The 17,172-nt window shown below is 44.3% G+C and overlaps 1 long non-coding RNA gene across 5 annotated transcripts in view; it reads left to right on the top strand.

Annotated features, from left to right (window-relative positions):
* LOC137097377 (uncharacterized) overlaps nucleotides 1-17,172 on the top strand; it is a 224,064-nt gene that overhangs the window by 194,209 nt on the left and 12,683 nt on the right. For 3 of the 5 annotated variants that reach the window (XR_010910179.1, XR_010910180.1, XR_010910177.1), the window contains exon 2: nucleotides 9,973-10,017. The exons of the other annotated variants lie outside the window; for them this stretch is intronic. This is a non-coding gene — a long non-coding RNA (uncharacterized lncRNA). The remainder of the gene's footprint in view (nucleotides 1-9,972; nucleotides 10,018-17,172) is intronic. 5 annotated transcript variants of the gene reach the window in all.

Genomic DNA, 17,172 nt, shown 5'->3' with positions numbered 1-17,172 from the left:
CTGTGCCAAGTTTAGTCCAATTTCATGGCTGTTGGGGTTTCAGAATGCTCTTTGATTGCAGAGAACTATAAATCCCAGGCAGCTCCCAATCTCCAAGGTCTGTTTTCCCCAGACCCCCCAGTATTCTATTTGTGTTCATGGGTGTTCTCTGTGCCAAGTTTAGTCCAATTTCATGGCTGTTGGGGTTTCAGAATGCTCTTTGATTGCAGGGAACTATAAATCCCAGGCAGCTCCCAATCTCCAAGGTCTGTTTTCCCCAGAGCCCCCAGTATTCTCTTTGTGTTCATGGGTGTTCTCTGTGCCAAGTTTAGTGCAATTCCATGGCTGTTGGGGTTTTAGAATTCTCTTTGATTGCAGAGAACTATAAATCCCAGGCAGCTCCCAATCTCCAAGGTCTGTTTTCCCCAGAGCCCCCAGTATTCTCTTTGTGTTCATGGGTGTTCTCTGTGCCAAGTTTAGTCCAATTTCATGGCTGTTGGGGTTTCAGAATGCTCTTTGATTGCAGAGAACTATAAATCCCAGGCAGCTCCCAATCTCCAAGATCTGTTTTCCCCAGAGCCCCCAGTATTCTCTTTGTGTTCGTGGGTGTTCTCTGTGCCAAGTTTAGTGCAATTCCATGGCTGTTGGGATTTCAGAATGCTCTTTGATTGCAGAGAACTATAAATCCCAGGCAGCTCCCAATCTCCAAGGTCTGTTTTCCCCAGAGCCCCCAGTATTCTCTTTGTGTTCATGGGTGTTCTCTGTGCCAAGTTTAGTCCAATTTCATGGCTGTTGGGGTTTCAGAATGCTCTTTGATTGCAGGGAACTATAAATCCCAGGCAGCTCCCAATCTCCAAGGTCTGTTTTCCCCAGAGCCCCCAGTATTCTCTTTGTGTTCATGGGTGTTCTCTGTGCCAAGTTTAGTCCAATTTCATGGCTGTTGGGGTTTCAGAATGCTCTTTGATTGCAGAGAACTATAAATCCCAGGCAGCTCCCAATCTCCAAGGTCTGTTTTCCCCAGAGCCCCCAGTATTCTCTTTGTGTTCATGGGTGTTCTCTGTGCCAAGTTTAGTGCAATTCCATGGCTGTTGGGGTTTTAGAATTCTCTTTGATTGCAGAGAACTATAAATCCCAGGCAGCTCCCAATCTCCAAGGTCTGTTTTCCCCAGAGCCCCCAGTATTCTCTTTGTGTTCGTGGGTGTTCTCTGTGCCAAGTTTAGTGCAATTCCATGGCTGTTGGGGTTTTAGAATTCTCTTTAATTGCAGAGAACTATAAATCCCAGGCAGCTCCCAATCTCCAAGGTCTGTTTTCCCCAGAGCCCCCAGTATTCTCTTTGTGTTCGTGGGTGTTCTCTGTTCCAAGTTTAGTGCAATTCCATGGCTGTTGGGGTTTTAGAATGCTCTTTGATTGCAGAGAACTATAAATCCCAGGCAGCTCCCAATCTCCAAGGTCTGTTTTCCCCAGAGCCCCCAGTATTCTCTTTGTGTTCGTGGGTGTTCTCTGTGCCAAGTTTAGTCCAATTTCATGGCCGTTGGGGTTTCAGAATGTTCTTTGATTGCAGAGAACTATAAATCCCAGGCAGCTCCCAATCTCCAAGGTCAGTTTTCCCCAGAGCCCCCAGTATTCTCTTTGTGTTCGTGGGTGTTCTCTGTGCCAAGTTTAGTGCAATTTCATGGCTGTTGGGATTTCAGAATGCTCTTTGATTGCAGAGAACTATAAATCCCAGGGAGCTCCCAATCTCCAAGGTCTGTTTTCCCCAGAGCCCCCAGTATTCTCTTTGTGTCCGTGGGTGTTCTCTGTGCCAAGTTTAGTGCAATTCCATGGCTGTTGGGATTTCAGAATGCTATTTGATTGCAGAGAACTATAAATCCCAGGCAGCTCCCAATCTCCAAGGTCTGTTTTCCCCAGAGCCCCCAGTATTCTCTTTGTGTTCATGGGTGTTCTCTGTGCCAAGTTTAGTCCAATTTCATGGCTGTTGGGGTTTCAGAATGCTCTTTGATTGCAGAGAACTATAAATCCCAGGCAGCTCCCAATCTCCAAGGTCTGTTTTCCCCAGAGCCCCCAGTATTCTATTTGTGTTCATGGGTGTTCTCTGTGCCAAGTTTAGTCCAATTTCATGGCTGTTGGGGTTTCAGAATGCTCTTTGATTGCAGGGAACTATAAATCCCAGGCAGCTCCCAATCTCCAAGGTCTGTTTTCCCCAGAGCCCCCAGTATTCTCTTTGTGTTCATGGGTGTTCTCTGTGCCAAGTTTAGTGCAATTCCATGGCTGTTGGGGTTTTAGAATTCTCTTTGATTTCAGAGAACTATAAATCCCAGGCAGCTCCCAATCTCCAAGGTCTGTTTTCCCCAGAGCCCCCAGTATTCTCTTTGTGTTCATTGGTGTTCTCTGTGCCAAGTTTAGTCCAATTTCATGGCTGTTGGGGTTTCAGAATGCTCTTGGATTGCAGAGAACTATAAATCCCAGGCAGCTCCCAATCTCCAAGATCTGTTTTCCCCAGAGCCCCCAGTATTCTCTTTGTGTTCGTGGGTGTTCTCTGTGCCAAGTTTAGTCCAATTTCATGGCCGTTGGGGTTTCAGAATGTTCTTTGATTGCAGAGAACTATAAATCCCAGGCAGCTCCCAATCTCCAAGGTCAGTTTTCCCCAGAGACCCCAGTATTCTCTTTGTGTTCGTGGGTGTTCTCTGTGCCAAGTTTAGTGCAATTCCATGGCTGTTGGGATTTCAGAATGCTCTTTGATTGCAGAGAACTATAAATCCCAGGCAGCTCCCAATCTCCAAGGTCTGTTTTCCCCAGAGCCCCCAGTATTCTCTTTGTGTTCATGGGTGTTCTCTGTGCCAAGTTTAGTCCAATTTCATGGCTGTTGGGGTTTCAGAATGCTCTTTGATTGCAGAGAACTATAAATCCCAGGCAGCTCCCAATCTCCAAGGTCTGTTTTCCCCAGACCCCCCAGTATTCTATTTGTGTTCATGGGTGTTCTCTGTGCCAAGTTTAGTCCAATTTCATGGCTGTTGGGGTTTCAGAATGCTCTTTGATTGCAGGGAACTATAAATCCCAGGCAGCTCCCAATCTCCAAGGTCTGTTTTCCCCAGAGCCCCCAGTATTCTCTTTGTGTTCATGGGTGTTCTCTGTGCCAAGTTTAGTGCAATTCCATGGCTGTTGGGGTTTTAGAATTCTCTTTGATTGCAGAGAACTATAAATCCCAGGCAGCTCCCAATCTCCAAGGTCTGTTTTCCCCAGAGCCCCCAGTATTCTCTTTGTGTTCATGGGTGTTCTCTGTGCCAAGTTTAGTCCAATTTCATGGCTGTTGGGGTTTCAGAATGCTCTTTGATTGCAGAGAACTATAAATCCCAGGCAGCTCCCAATCTCCAAGATCTGTTTTCCCCAGAGCCCCCAGTATTCTCTTTGTGTTCGTGGGTGTTCTCTGTGCCAAGTTTAGTGCAATTCCATGGCTGTTGGGATTTCAGAATGCTCTTTGATTGCAGAGAACTATAAATCCCAGGCAGCTCCCAATCTCCAAGGTCTGTTTTCCCCAGAGCCCCCAGTATTCTCTTTGTGTTCATGGGTGTTCTCTGTGCCAAGTTTAGTCCAATTTCATGGCTGTTGGGGTTTCAGAATGCTCTTTGATTGCAGGGAACTATAAATCCCAGGCAGCTCCCAATCTCCAAGGTCTGTTTTCCCCAGAGCCCCCAGTATTCTCTTTGTGTTCATGGGTGTTCTCTGTGCCAAGTTTAGTCCAATTTCATGGCTGTTGGGGTTTCAGAATGCTCTTTGATTGCAGAGAACTATAAATCCCAGGCAGCTCCCAATCTCCAAGGTCTGTTTTCCCCAGAGCCCCCAGTATTCTCTTTGTGTTCATGGGTGTTCTCTGTCCCAAGTTTAGTGCAATTCCATGGCTGTTGGGGTTTTAGAATTCTCTTTGATTGCAGAGAACTATAAATCCCAGGCAGCTCCCAATCTCCAAGGTCTGTTTTCCCCAGAGCCCCCAGTATTCTATTTGTGTTCATGGGTGTTCTCTGTGCCAAGTTTAGTCCAATTTCATGACTGTTGGGGTTTCAGAATGCTCTTTGATTGCAGAGAACTATAAATCCCAGGCAGCTCCCAATCTCCAAGGTCTGTTTTCCCCAGAGCCCCCAGTATTCTCTTTGTGTTCATGGGTGTTCTCTGTGCCAAGTTTAGTGCAATTCCATGGCTGTTGGGGTTTTAGAATTCTCTTTGATTGCAGAGAACTATAAATCCCAGGCAGCTCCCAATCTCCAAGGTCTGTTTTCCCCAGAGCCCCCAGTATTCTCTTTGTGTTCATGGGTGTTCTCTGTGCCAAGTTTAGTCCAATTTCATGGCTGTTGGGGTTTCAGAATGCTCTTTGATTGCAGAGAACTATAAATCCCAGGCAGCTCCCAATCTCCAAGGTCTGTTTTCCCCAGAGCCCCCAGTATTCTCTTTGTGTTCATGGGTGTTCTCTGTGCCAAGTTTAGTCCAATTTCATGGCTGTTGGGGTTTCAGAATGCTCTTTGATTGCAGAGAACTATAAATCCCAGGCAGCTCCCAATCTCCAAGGTCTGTTTTCCCCAGAGCCCCCAGTATTCTCTTTGTGTTCATGGGTGTTCTCTGTGCCAAGTTTAGTCCAATTTCATGGCTGTTGGGGTTTCAGAATGCTCTTTGATTGCAGAGAACTATAAATCCCAGGCAGCTCCCAATCTCCAAGGTCTGTTTTCCCCAGAGCCCCCAGTATTCTCTTTGTGTTCATGGGTGTTCTCTGTGCCAAGTTTAGTCCAATTTCATGGCTGTTGGGGTTTCAGAATGCTCTTTGATTGCAGAGAACTATAAATCCCAGGCAGCTCCCAATCTCCAAGGTCTGTTTTCCCCAGAGCCCCCAGTATTCTCTTTGTGTTCATGGGTGTTCTCTGTGCCAAGTTTAGTCCAATTTCATGGCTGTTGGGGTTTTAGAATTCTCTTTGATTGCAGAGAACTATAAATCCCAGGGAGCTCCCAATCTCCAAGGTCTGTTTTCCCCAGAGACCCCAGTATTCTCTTTGTGTTCGTGGGTGTTCTCTGTGCCAAGTTTAGTGCAATTCCATGGCTGTTGGGGTTTTAGAATTCTCTTTGATTGCAGAGAACTATAAATCCCAGGCAGCTCCCAATCTCCAAGGTCTGTTTTCCCCAGAGCCCCCAGTATTCTCTTTGTGTTCGTGGGTGTTCTCTGTGCCAAGTTTAGTCCAATTTCATGGCCGTTGGGGTTTTAGAATGTTCTTTGATTGCAGAGAACTATAAATCCCAGGCAGCTCCCAATCTCCAAGGTCAGTTTTCCCCAGAGCCCCCAGTATTCTCTTTGTGTTCGTGGGTGTTCTCTGTGCCAGGTTTAGTGCAATTCCATGGCTATTGGGATTTCAGAATGCTCTTTGATTGCAGAGAACTATAAATCCCAGGGAGCTCCCAATCTCCAAGATCTGTTTTCCCCAGAGCCCCCAGTATTCTCTTTGTGTTCGTGGGTGTTCTCTGTGCCAAGTTTAGTCCAATTTCATGGCCGTTGGGGTTTTAGAATGTTCTTTGATTGCAGAGAACTATAAATCCCAGGCAGCTCCCAATCTCCAAGGTCAGTTTTCCCCAGAGCCCCCAGTATTCTCTTTGTGTTCGTGGGTGTTCTCTGTGCCAGGTTTAGTGCAATTCCATGGCTATTGGGATTTCAGAATGCTCTTTGATTGCAGAGAACTATAAATCCCAGGCAGCTCCCAATCTCCAAGGTCTGTTTTCCCCAGAGCCCCCAGTATTCTCTTTGTGTTCATGGGTGTTCTCTGTGCCAAGTTTAGTCCAATTTCATGGCTGTTGGGGTTTCAGAATGCTCTTTGATTGCAGAGAACTATAAATCCCAGGCAGCTCCCAATCTCCAAGGTCTGTTTTCCCCAGAGCCCCCAGTATTCTCTTTGTGTTCATGGGTGTTCTCTGTGCCAAGTTTAGTCCAATTTCATGGCTGTTGGGGTTTCAGAATGCTCTTTGATTGCAGAGAACTATAAATCCCAGGCAGCTCCCAATCTCCAAGGTCTGTTTTCCCCAGAGCCCCCAGTATTCTCTTTGTGTTCATGGGTGTTCTCTGTCCCAAGTTTAGTGCAATTCCATGGCTGTTGGGGTTTTAGAATTCTCTTTGATTGCAGAGAACTATAAATCCCAGGCAGCTCCCAATCTCCAAGGTCTGTTTTCCCCAGAGCCCCCAGTATTCTATTTGTGTTCATGGGTGTTCTCTGTGCCAAGTTTAGTCCAATTTCATGACTGTTGGGGTTTCAGAATGCTCTTTGATTGCAGAGAACTATAAATCCCAGGCAGCTCCCAATCTCCAAGGTCTGTTTTCCCCAGAGCCCCCAGTATTCTCTTTGTGTTCATGGGTGTTCTCTGTGCCAAGTTTAGTGCAATTCCATGGCTGTTGGGGTTTTAGAATTCTCTTTGATTGCAGAGAACTATAAATCCCAGGCAGCTCCCAATCTCCAAGGTCTGTTTTCCCCAGAGCCCCCAGTATTCTCTTTGTGTTCATGGGTGTTCTCTGTGCCAAGTTTAGTCCAATTTCATGGCTGTTGGGGTTTCAGAATGCTCTTTGATTGCAGAGAACTATAAATCCCAGGCAGCTCCCAATCTCCAAGGTCTGTTTTCCCCAGAGCCCCCAGTATTCTCTTTGTGTTCATGGGTGTTCTCTGTGCCAAGTTTAGTCCAATTTCATGGCTGTTGGGGTTTCAGAATGCTCTTTGATTGCAGAGAACTATAAATCCCAGGCAGCTCCCAATCTCCAAGGTCTGTTTTCCCCAGAGCCCCCAGTATTCTCTTTGTGTTCATGGGTGTTCTCTGTGCCAAGTTTAGTCCAATTTCATGGCTGTTGGGGTTTCAGAATGCTCTTTGATTGCAGAGAACTATAAATCCCAGGCAGCTCCCAATCTCCAAGGTCTGTTTTCCCCAGAGCCCCCAGTATTCTCTTTGTGTTCATGGGTGTTCTCTGTGCCAAGTTTAGTCCAATTTCATGGCTGTTGGGGTTTCAGAATGCTCTTTGATTGCAGAGAACTATAAATCCCAGGCAGCTCCCAATCTCCAAGGTCTGTTTTCCCCAGAGCCCCCAGTATTCTCTTTGTGTTCATGGGTGTTCTCTGTGCCAAGTTTAGTCCAATTTCATGGCTGTTGGGGTTTTAGAATTCTCTTTGATTGCAGAGAACTATAAATCCCAGGGAGCTCCCAATCTCCAAGGTCTGTTTTCCCCAGAGACCCCAGTATTCTCTTTGTGTTCGTGGGTGTTCTCTGTGCCAAGTTTAGTCCAATTTCATGGCTGTTGGGGTTTCAGAATGCTCTTTGATTGCAGGGAACTATAAATCCCAGGCAGCTCCCAATCTCCAAGGTCTGTTTTCCCCAGAGCCCCCAGTATTCTCTTTGTGTTCATGGGTGTTCTCTGTGCCAAGTTTAGTCCAATTTCATGGCTGTTGGGGTTTCAGAATGCTCTTTGATTGCAGGGAACTATAAATCCCAGGCAGCTCCCAATCTCCAAGGTCAGTTTTCCCCAGAGCCCCCAGTATTCTCTTTGTGTTCATGGGTGTTCTCTGTGCCAAGTTTAGTGCAATTCCATGGCTGTTGGGGTTTCAGAATGCTCTCTGATTGCAGAGAACTATAAATCCCAGGCAGCTCCCAATCTCCAAGGTCAGTTTTCCCCAGAGCCCCCAGTATTCTCTTTGTGTTCATGGGTGTTCTCTGTGCCAAGTTTAGTCCAATTTCATGGCTGTTGGGGTTTCTGAATGCTCTTTGATTGCAGAGTTCCCTTCCACACAGCTGAATGAAATCCCACATTGTCTGCTTTGAACTGGATTATCTGTGTCCACACAGTCAGATAATCCACTTCAGTGTGTATTTTATGCAGCTGTATGGAAGGTGCCCCAGATAACCCAGTCCCCTTCCACACAGCTGAATGAAATCCCACATTGTCTCCTTTGAACTGGATTATCTGTGTCCACACAGTCAGATAATCCACTTCAGTGGTTATTTTATGCAGCTGTATGGAAGGTGCCCCAGATAACCCAGTCCCCTTCCACACAGCTGAATGAAATCCCACATTGTCTGTTTTGAACTGGATTATCTGAGTCTACACAGCCAGATAATCCACTTCAGTGGGTATTTTATGCAGCTGTATGGAAGGGGACCCAGATAACCCAGGCCCCTTCCACACAGCTCAAGTTTGGTCCAATTTAATTGTGATTGGATTTCAGAATGTTCTTTGATGGCTGGGGAACTAAACACCCCAACAAGTCCCAAATGCCAAGGTCTATTTTCCCCAAACTCCACCAGTCTTCAGATTTGGGCATACTGAGTATTTGTGCCAAGTTCTGTCCAGATCCATAGTAATTTGGGTTCACTGTGCTCTCTGGATGTAGGTGGACTATCTCTCCCATAATTCACTATCAATTGCCCCCAACCCCCTCCAGTATTTTCTATTGGCCATTAGGGTTCTATGTGCCAAGTTTGGTCCAGGTCTGTATTTGGGGGGGGGGGGGGGTGTCTCTGTGGTCTCTGGAAGTCAGAGCTGTATTGGTTGAAGGTACTTCACATCCCATCATCCGTTGCCCACACTCCCCCAAACATATTGTTTTTGTGATTAATCACTATGCTTTAATTATGTTCAATTTGTAACAATGGAAATACATCCTTCATATCAGACATTTCATAGAATCATAGAATCATAGAATCAAAGAGTTGGAAGAGACCTCATGGGCCATCCAGTCCAACCCCCTGCCAAGAAGCAGGAATATTGCATTCAAATCACCCCTGACAGATGGCCATCCAGCCTCTGTTTAAAAGCTTCCAAGGAAGGAGCCTCCACCACACTCCGGGGCAGAGAGTTCCACTGCTGAACGGCTCTCACAGTCAGGAAGTTCTTCCTAATGTTCAGATGGAATCTCCTTTCTTGTAGTTTGAAGCCATTGTTCCGTGTCCTAGTCTCCAAGGAAGCAGAAAACAAGCTAGCTCCCTCCTCCCTGTGGCTTCCTCTCACATATTTATACATGGCTATCATATCTCCTCTCAGCCTTCTCTTCTTCAGGCTAAACATGCCCAGTTCCCTAAGCCGCTCCTCATAGGGCTTGTTCTCCAGACCCTTGATCATTTTAGTCGCCCTCCTCTGGACACTTTCCAGCTTGTCAATATCTCTCTTGAATTGTGGTGCCCAGAATTGGACACAATATTCCAGATGTGGTCTAACCAAAGCAGAATAGAGGGGTAGCATTACTTCCTTAGATCTAGACACTATGCTCCTATTGATTTACATTACATTTCATAACAGTAGCAAAATTACTCCTATGAAGTAGCAACGAAAATGTGGTTGGGGGTCACCACAACATGAGGAATTTTATTTAGGGGTCACGGCATTAGAAAGGTTGAGAACCACTGCTCTATACGGTTGTGGCCTAGCTTACTTGTCCGAACGCATCCACCCGTACATCCCACCTCGTAATCTAAGATCATTTGGAGAGGCCCTGCTTTCGCTCCCATCAACAGCACAAATGCGTCTGGCGGAGACGAGAGACAGGGCCTTCTCGGCTGTGGCCCCCCGCCTATGGAACACACTCCCAAATGAGGTAAGATCCGCTCCCTCCCTCCCTCCAGGCTTTTAGAAAAAAAATAAAATCATGGTTCTGGGACCAGGCGTTCGAACAGTTGATGTATGTAGCATTTTAGAGGGACATTGACTGGAACGGCGATTCGACTGACGAGACTGTTTCATTGTTTTAATACTTGTTGATGTATTGTTTTAAAATCTTGCCATTATTTATCTGCCAACCGCTTTGAGTCCCCCCCCCCCCCCCCAGGGGTGAGAAAGGCGGTATATAAATACTATAAATAAATAAATAAATAAATATTACAGAAAACACATTAAAATTAAAAATATCTGTCTGAAAGAGCAGAAGAACCTTATAGAATAAAGCATTTGGTCAATCCTAATCCAACACGAGGTACTTTATAATTGTCTCTTTCAGGACAGCACTCGCAGATCTGATGTCTGGATTCAAGACAACATCATGGTGAGCAGGATGCGTCTCTGATTTCTTCCTTTCTACTTGCTTGTGTGTGATTCGAATAACAGCAACTAAAATCTGTTCATCTACCTTGTGGGTAGATGAACAGAAAAGAGAAGGAAGTTTTGAGCGGAGAAGAAGAAACAGGACATGATTAAGGGACCAACAGGTCTGGAAACTGTAAAAAAAAACAAAAACTATCTAGGAGTATGGATCATGACTAAGAATGGACAATTATTAAAGAATAACTACGAAGTGGTGTGGAAAAAATACAAAAGGATTTACAAAAATGGAAATATCTGAAGATATAGCATTATTAGGTCGTATTTCTTTAGTTAAGGTGAATATATTATTTATTTATTTATTTATTTCCTGCATTTATTAACCGCCATTCTCAGCCCTAGGGCGACTCATGGCGGTGTACAACATATATAAAAAACAGTTTACAATAAAGCACATCGAAAAAACAACATCTCACTAATACACACTACAATAATCACACTAAAAATGATCCGCTTCGTCTTATCGTAGAATCATAACCAAACTCGTAATCCATATTCCGTTCCAGTTGTCATTATCAGATGATGTATACTCAGTTAAATGCCTTCTCAAATAGCCATGTCTTTAGGCTCTTACGAAAAGACATAAGGGAGGGCGCGCCTGCCTGATGTCTACAGGGAGGGTGTTCCACAGCCGGGGGGCCACCACCGAGAAGGCCCTCTCTCTCGTCCCCGCCAGACGTGCCTGTGAAGCAGGCGGGATCGAGAGAAGGGCCTCCCCAGACGATCTCAAGGCCCTCGTGGGCTCATAGGCCGAGATGCGGTCCGAAAGGTATTTTGGGCCGGAACCGTTTAGGGCTTTGTAGGATAACACCAGCACCTTAAATTGGGCCCGGTAGCATATCGGCAGCCAGTGGAGCTGGAGCAACAAGGGCGTTGTATGCTCCCTGCGCCCCGCTCCTGTTAGTAGCATGGCTGCCGCGCGCTGGACTAGCTGAAGCTTCCGGGCCGTCTTCAAGGGCAGCCCCACGTAGAGAGCGTTGCAGTAGTCAAGGCGGGATGTGACCAGAGCGTGTACCACCGTGGCCAAGTCAGACTTCCCAAGGTACGGGTGCAGCTGGCGCACGAGCCTAAGCTGTGCAAATGCTCCCCTGGTCACCGCTGAAACCTGGGGATCCAGGCTCAACGATGAATCCAGGGTCACACCCAAGCTGCGAACCTGCGCCTTCAAGGGGAGTGCGACCCCATCCAGCACAGGCTGTAACCCTATACCCTGTTCGGCCTTGCGACTGACCAGGAGTACCTCTGTCTTGTCTGGATTTAATTTCAGTTTGTTCGCCCAAAATTACTACCAAAATTGGTGTTTCTCTTTCAAAATTTACCAGTGACTAGAAGTCAAATAATTTTTATAAAATGGAAGAAAGAGATATTAAAATTTATCTGGGCTGGGAAAAGACCAAGAATAAAATACGATAATTTTATTGATAAGAAAACTAGAGGTGGCTTGGGGCTTCCTGATTTTAAAGCCTACCACGATGCATGAGCTTTGCTATGGATTAAGGACTGGATTCTACTGAATAAAGAAGACTTTTTAAATATAGAAAGGAATGACCTAAGAGTAGGCTGGCATGCCTACGTGTGGTATGAAAGAGAAATGAAGGAAAAGAATTTTGGAAATCACTTTGTCAGAGCGTCTCACAGGCACGTCTGGCGGGGACGAGAGAGAGGGCCTTCTCGGTGGTGGCCCCTCGGCTGTGGAACGCCCTCCCTATTGACATCAGACAGGCGCCCTCCCTCATGTCCTTCCGTAAGAGCCTGAAGACATGGCTATTTGAGAAGGCATTTAACTGAGTTTTAGAGTTTGCCTACATGCAGAGAGCACTGTGGACTCAATGATGGATCTGGATCAAACTTGGCACGAATATTCAAAATGCCCAAATGTGAACACTGGGGTGGTTCAGGGAAAATAGACCTTGACATTTGGGAGTTGCAGTTGCTGGGATTTATAGTTCACCTACTACCAAAGAGCATTCTGACGCCCACCAACAATAGAATTAGGCCAGACAGAAGTCCCATGACCAACAGAAACTATTGTCTGTGATGGTCTTTGGCGACCCCTCTGACACCCCCTCGTGACCCCTTCAGGGGTCCCGACCCCCAGGTTGAGAACCACTGCAATAGACATTTATTTTTCAAGGAATATTTTTTAATAATAAAAGGACACTAACCAAGATGATGGAATGGAAGTCAATTTTCTTTTTTACTTTTTCTTTTTTGTATTTTTTATTTTTCATTATTTTTCATTTTTGTCATTTTTCATTTTTTATTTCTAATTTTCATTATTTTTTTCTCTTTTTTTCTCTTTTCCTCTCTTTCTATATTGCTATTGTTCCCAGACTTTCATTGTATTATGGAAAATCTAATAAAATTCTTATATATATATATATATATATATATATAAGTATACCAATAAACAAAAACTGAACACAAATACTGAGAAGCGCAAGATGAGATAAGGACAGAGACGAAAGGCAGGGCAACGATGAGGCAGAGACTGAGGGCAGAGGGAGGCAAGAGAAAGCACTGAAGAGGCTGAGAGGCAGAAACAGTTCAGTTGCCTGGGGAGTCATGGCAACATCAGAAGGAGGAAGAGGAGAAGAAGGGAGGGGGAGGCATTGTGACATCAGAGGGGAAGGGGGTCTTTTGGGTGGGTATGCGGGTTTTCACTATTTCAATAAAATGCTCGTATTCCTCAGGGATTGGTGGACCGATGTGATCATGTCATCTAACATGTCTGAGAATTTAGTCCAATCTGGTGATCATGTCATCTAACATGTCTGAGAATTTAGTCCAATTTAGTCCAAAGTTAGAATGGTGCCTTGGATCTCCTCTAGTGTAACAGGATGGAGAAGAAAAGTAAAAGAGTGGAGTCTGTCTTCATAATGGTGCTTTGGGATGGATAGCTGAGCTAGAGGCAGGAAGAGGTGATCCTGTGTGATGGAGGTACATAAATTCTCCATCTTCTTTCAAGATGGAAGCTGTAACTGATGCCCTAATAGCTGTTAGGAATATCGCACAATGTGTTACTCACTGATGAGGATTCACTTCCCTTTATTTTTCTTTAGTTTTAATACACACTGCCATCAAATACAGAACATTTCAATAGGCTACCTCCTAATATGTGTAGCTTGTATGTGACACTCAGAGACTTTTGTTTGGTATAAACAAAGAAAGATGTTTATTTATTTATTTAGAATAGGCACCAAAGTTTATGGTTGTAGTAATATTGGTACAGAGCATTGAGGCTTCAGAAGTACTTCAGAGCTTGAATGGCAGGTTCCAGTCAAAAATTTTAAATACCAATACCAAGTCTCCAATACCAAGTCCCAGAAGCGCTTTATTAGAATTAAGATTGCCGGACACTACGCACTGCACTTGCCCTATAATCCTTACATATCACCTGTCACATCAGCAATTTTTGATCCTGTACCCTTTACTCTGGCCCGGCCTAGTTTTATCCTGTTTGATGTATTGCTTATTGCTTGTGGTTTTGTTGTTTTAATACTGCTTTAAATGTTTTATTTTGCTTTAGGTGTATTGTTATGTTGTGTATTGAGGCCTTGTTGTAAGCCACATCGAATCCTTTGGGAGATGCTAGCGGGATACAAATAAAGTTTAATAATAATAATAATAATACCCAAGAAACTTTGAGCCTTCCATAAAACAGTTCCTTAACTACAAACAGCCCAATCACCAGGGTCTGGTAAAAACAACAGTTCTTCCTCGAAGTAATTATTTAAAAATATGACACAAGCTGAGCTTCCACTTTTAACCCAAACCCTCCTTATTCCTACATTTTCAAAATGCAAACTACTAACTGACTTAAAATTGTTTTTTTCCCTCCTGGCCTTCTCTTAGTTTCACCCACTTTCTTCCTCCAAGGCTATTGACCAATCAGGTGGCGCCACATACCCTAAAGGCTGCCTGCTGGCTCTGCTCCCTCAGCTCTGAGCTAAGAAAATGGCTGCTTGGCTTTTGGCCTTTAAGGAACCAAACTACAGCCCTGCACAGTAGGCCAGTAGGTTACAGAAGCCCACACAAAGAAGATGATTCTACATGCAAAGAACACAATTTCCCCCAACTCTTTCTGATGTAGTCCAAAGACACTGCCATAGGTGCCTGTCTTGATGGGCCCTCAGGCAGGAGGAGATTAATTCATTATTGAACAGAAGGGTTGGATGCCAGGCCATAGTCACTTAGGAAGAATCTTGTCTTTCTTTTTTACTTTTATTTTTCAATAGTAATATTTATTGGACTTCCAGATTTTGTACCATGTCACAGTACAGCAACAAATCGCAATCCACAATCTTGCTTTGTCCCATCCACCCTCCCTCCAATCTTCAAGACACAGAGGTTTACACAATACTTCCATGTAATTACCTCTAATGAATTATCCTCTACTCTATTTTTCATAATATTAATGTTAATCTTAATTTCTCCTAATTATTTATCCAAAATTTCACTGAAGGCGGTTCTACACAGGAACTATAATGCAGGTTAAATCTTGATACGGAAGAGAAGCAATTCCTAGAGAAAACCCTCAAGCCAGCATAAAGTCAGCTAGGAAGAAAAGAAAGCAATGAATTATCCACATTTTCTCTTAGTGTTTCATGAATCCAGAAGGGTGTAGTGGGCACAGAGAAGACAAGCAGCTCAGATTGCCATTTTAGCCTGTCTGCAGAACCTGTCCCAACATTTCAGCTGGTCAGGCCCTAAGAGTCCATTCGTTCCATAAATGATCAAAAAGGTAGAATGAAGATTGGGGACCTCCTTAATTTGGGGAAGGTTTTCATTTTCACTTCTCAAAATAAATCAAACTTATGAAGGAGCTCTTGAAATAAAAACCTTTTCTGTGTTGTCACAAATGACTGCCTCTTAGCTTGTGGAGAAGAAAATCAATCTATGGATGTAAAAATATTTTTATTAATATTTGTGGGATACTTCAAGGAAGACGAAGAGGAAATACTCAGGATTATAAAGGCTTTAATCTAGATGAGAATAATGAAGAAAGAACCTCACAAGACCTCACAACCTCTGAGGATGCTTGCCATAGATGCAGGCAAAACGTCAGGAGAGAATGCTTCTAGCACATGGCCATATAGCCCAAAAAACCCAAAACAACCCAAAGAAAGAACCATCAGGAAAAACAGCCTTCATTACGAGGAATAAGCCATTATAATATTTTTTTTCATTTTTTATGCACCCGCATTCTTTGGCAGAGGAGGCTAAAGTCCTTGTGAAATGACATCTCCCAAAAACTATGCTATCGGTGAACTACAATTTCCAAAATTGTGCGTCAATCCTCGTCGAACCCCACCAGTTGTTGGCAATAAGGAACCTTCTCAAGCCTCCTGTCTGTATATAATATGTGGTTTTATGCACTGAGGTGTATATGTGTTGTTTGGCATGCAGTTTTTTCCTAACTGTATGTTCTTGACGTTGTGCAAGGAGCTCCAGACCATGTGACCAGGTCAGGGACTGCCTAGAACACAGTTTGAAAGTTGACAGTTCAGGAGTGACCATTGAAGTTGACAGTTGAAAACAGTTATAGAAGAGAGTTGTACAGAGCTGTATCGTGTTAAAGAGACTGATAAAGACTGAAAGTTAAAGACACAAATCAGAATGTTTTAAAGTTTAAACTCACAAGAAATGTGCCTGTATATTTAAGTGCATGAAGTATGTTTAGCCTGAAGAAGAGAAGGCTGAGAGGAGACATGATAGCCATGTATACATACATGAGAAGAAGTCATAGGGAAGAGGGAGCAAGTTTGTTTTCTGCTGCCCTGGAGACTAGGATGTGGAACAATGGCCTCAAACTACAAGAAAGGAGATTCCATCTGAACATTAGGAAGACTGTGAGAGCTGTTCAACAGTGGAACTCTCTGCCCCGGAGTGTGGTGGAGGCTCCTTCTTTGGAAGCTTTTAAACAGAGGCTGAACGGCTATCTGTTGGGGATGCTTTGAATGCAATTTTCCTGATTCTTGGCAGGGGGTTGGACTGGATGGCCCATGAGGTCTCTTCCAAGTCTATGATTCTAAGTTGTGAATAAAACAAGCTATTTTAAAGAAATCTAACTTGAATTTTGTCTTCTGAGAGCATGAAATAGGTACAAGACATTTACGGGAGATTAGATATATTTTGAGTATTATATAATACTTCTGAAGATCTGCCATATATATATGCTTTGTGTATTGGCATATTCTCTGTTCCTAATTGTTAAGGTAAAGGTGACATTAAGTCCAGTCATGTCTGACTCTGGGGTGTTTTTTGAGTTTGGTTCGGGGGGGGCTGAGTCTGAGTGAAAGAGGGTCTACCCTTTTGTATCGTTACCCCAATACCCCCATACATAAGGGATATATTGAGAATGGTGATCAAATCATGATATGAATAAACATAACAGTTTAAATAATGCACCAGTAAGGCCTTCTTGCGGACCACCATGAGAATTTCGGGGGGGGGGGGTGAAGACCCACAAGCCCCCCCCCCCCCCCGGCTACATGCCTGGCACTATGTGTCACTCAACTGTAAGGGATTCTGTCCCCTTTATTTTTCTTAAATTTTAATACACGCTGCCTAACTGACTTAAAATTGTTCCCTTTTCTCCTGGCCTTGTCTTAGTTTCACCCACTTTCTTCCTCCAAGGCTATTGACCAATCAGGTGGCGCCACATACCCTAAAGGCTGCCTGCTGGCTCTGCTCCCTCAGCTCTGAGCTAAGAAAATGGCTGCTTGGCTTTTGGCCTTTAAGGAACCAAACTACAGCCCTGCACAGTAGGCCAGTAGGTTACAGAAGCCCACACAAAGAAGATGATTCTACATGCAAAGAACACAATTTCCCCCAACTCTTTCTGATGTAGTCCAAAGACACTGCCATAGGTGCCTGTCTTGATGGGCCCTCAGGCAGGAGGAGATTAATTCATTACTGAACAGAAGGGTTGGATGCCAGGCCATAGTCACTTAGGAAGAATCTTGTCTTTCTCTTTTACTTTTATTTTTCAATAGTAATATTTATTGGACTTCCAGATTTTGTACCATGTCACAGTACAGCAACAAATCGCAATCCACAATCTTGCTTTGTCCCATCCACCCTCCCTCCAATCTTC

The sequence above is a fragment of the Anolis sagrei genome, chromosome 6 (assembly GCF_037176765.1).
Source record: "Anolis sagrei isolate rAnoSag1 chromosome 6, rAnoSag1.mat, whole genome shotgun sequence".
Lineage (NCBI taxonomy): Eukaryota > Metazoa > Chordata > Lepidosauria > Squamata > Dactyloidae > Anolis > Anolis sagrei.
The sequence above is the reverse complement of the archived record's forward strand: the minus strand, read 5'-3'. Positions and strand labels throughout refer to the sequence as shown.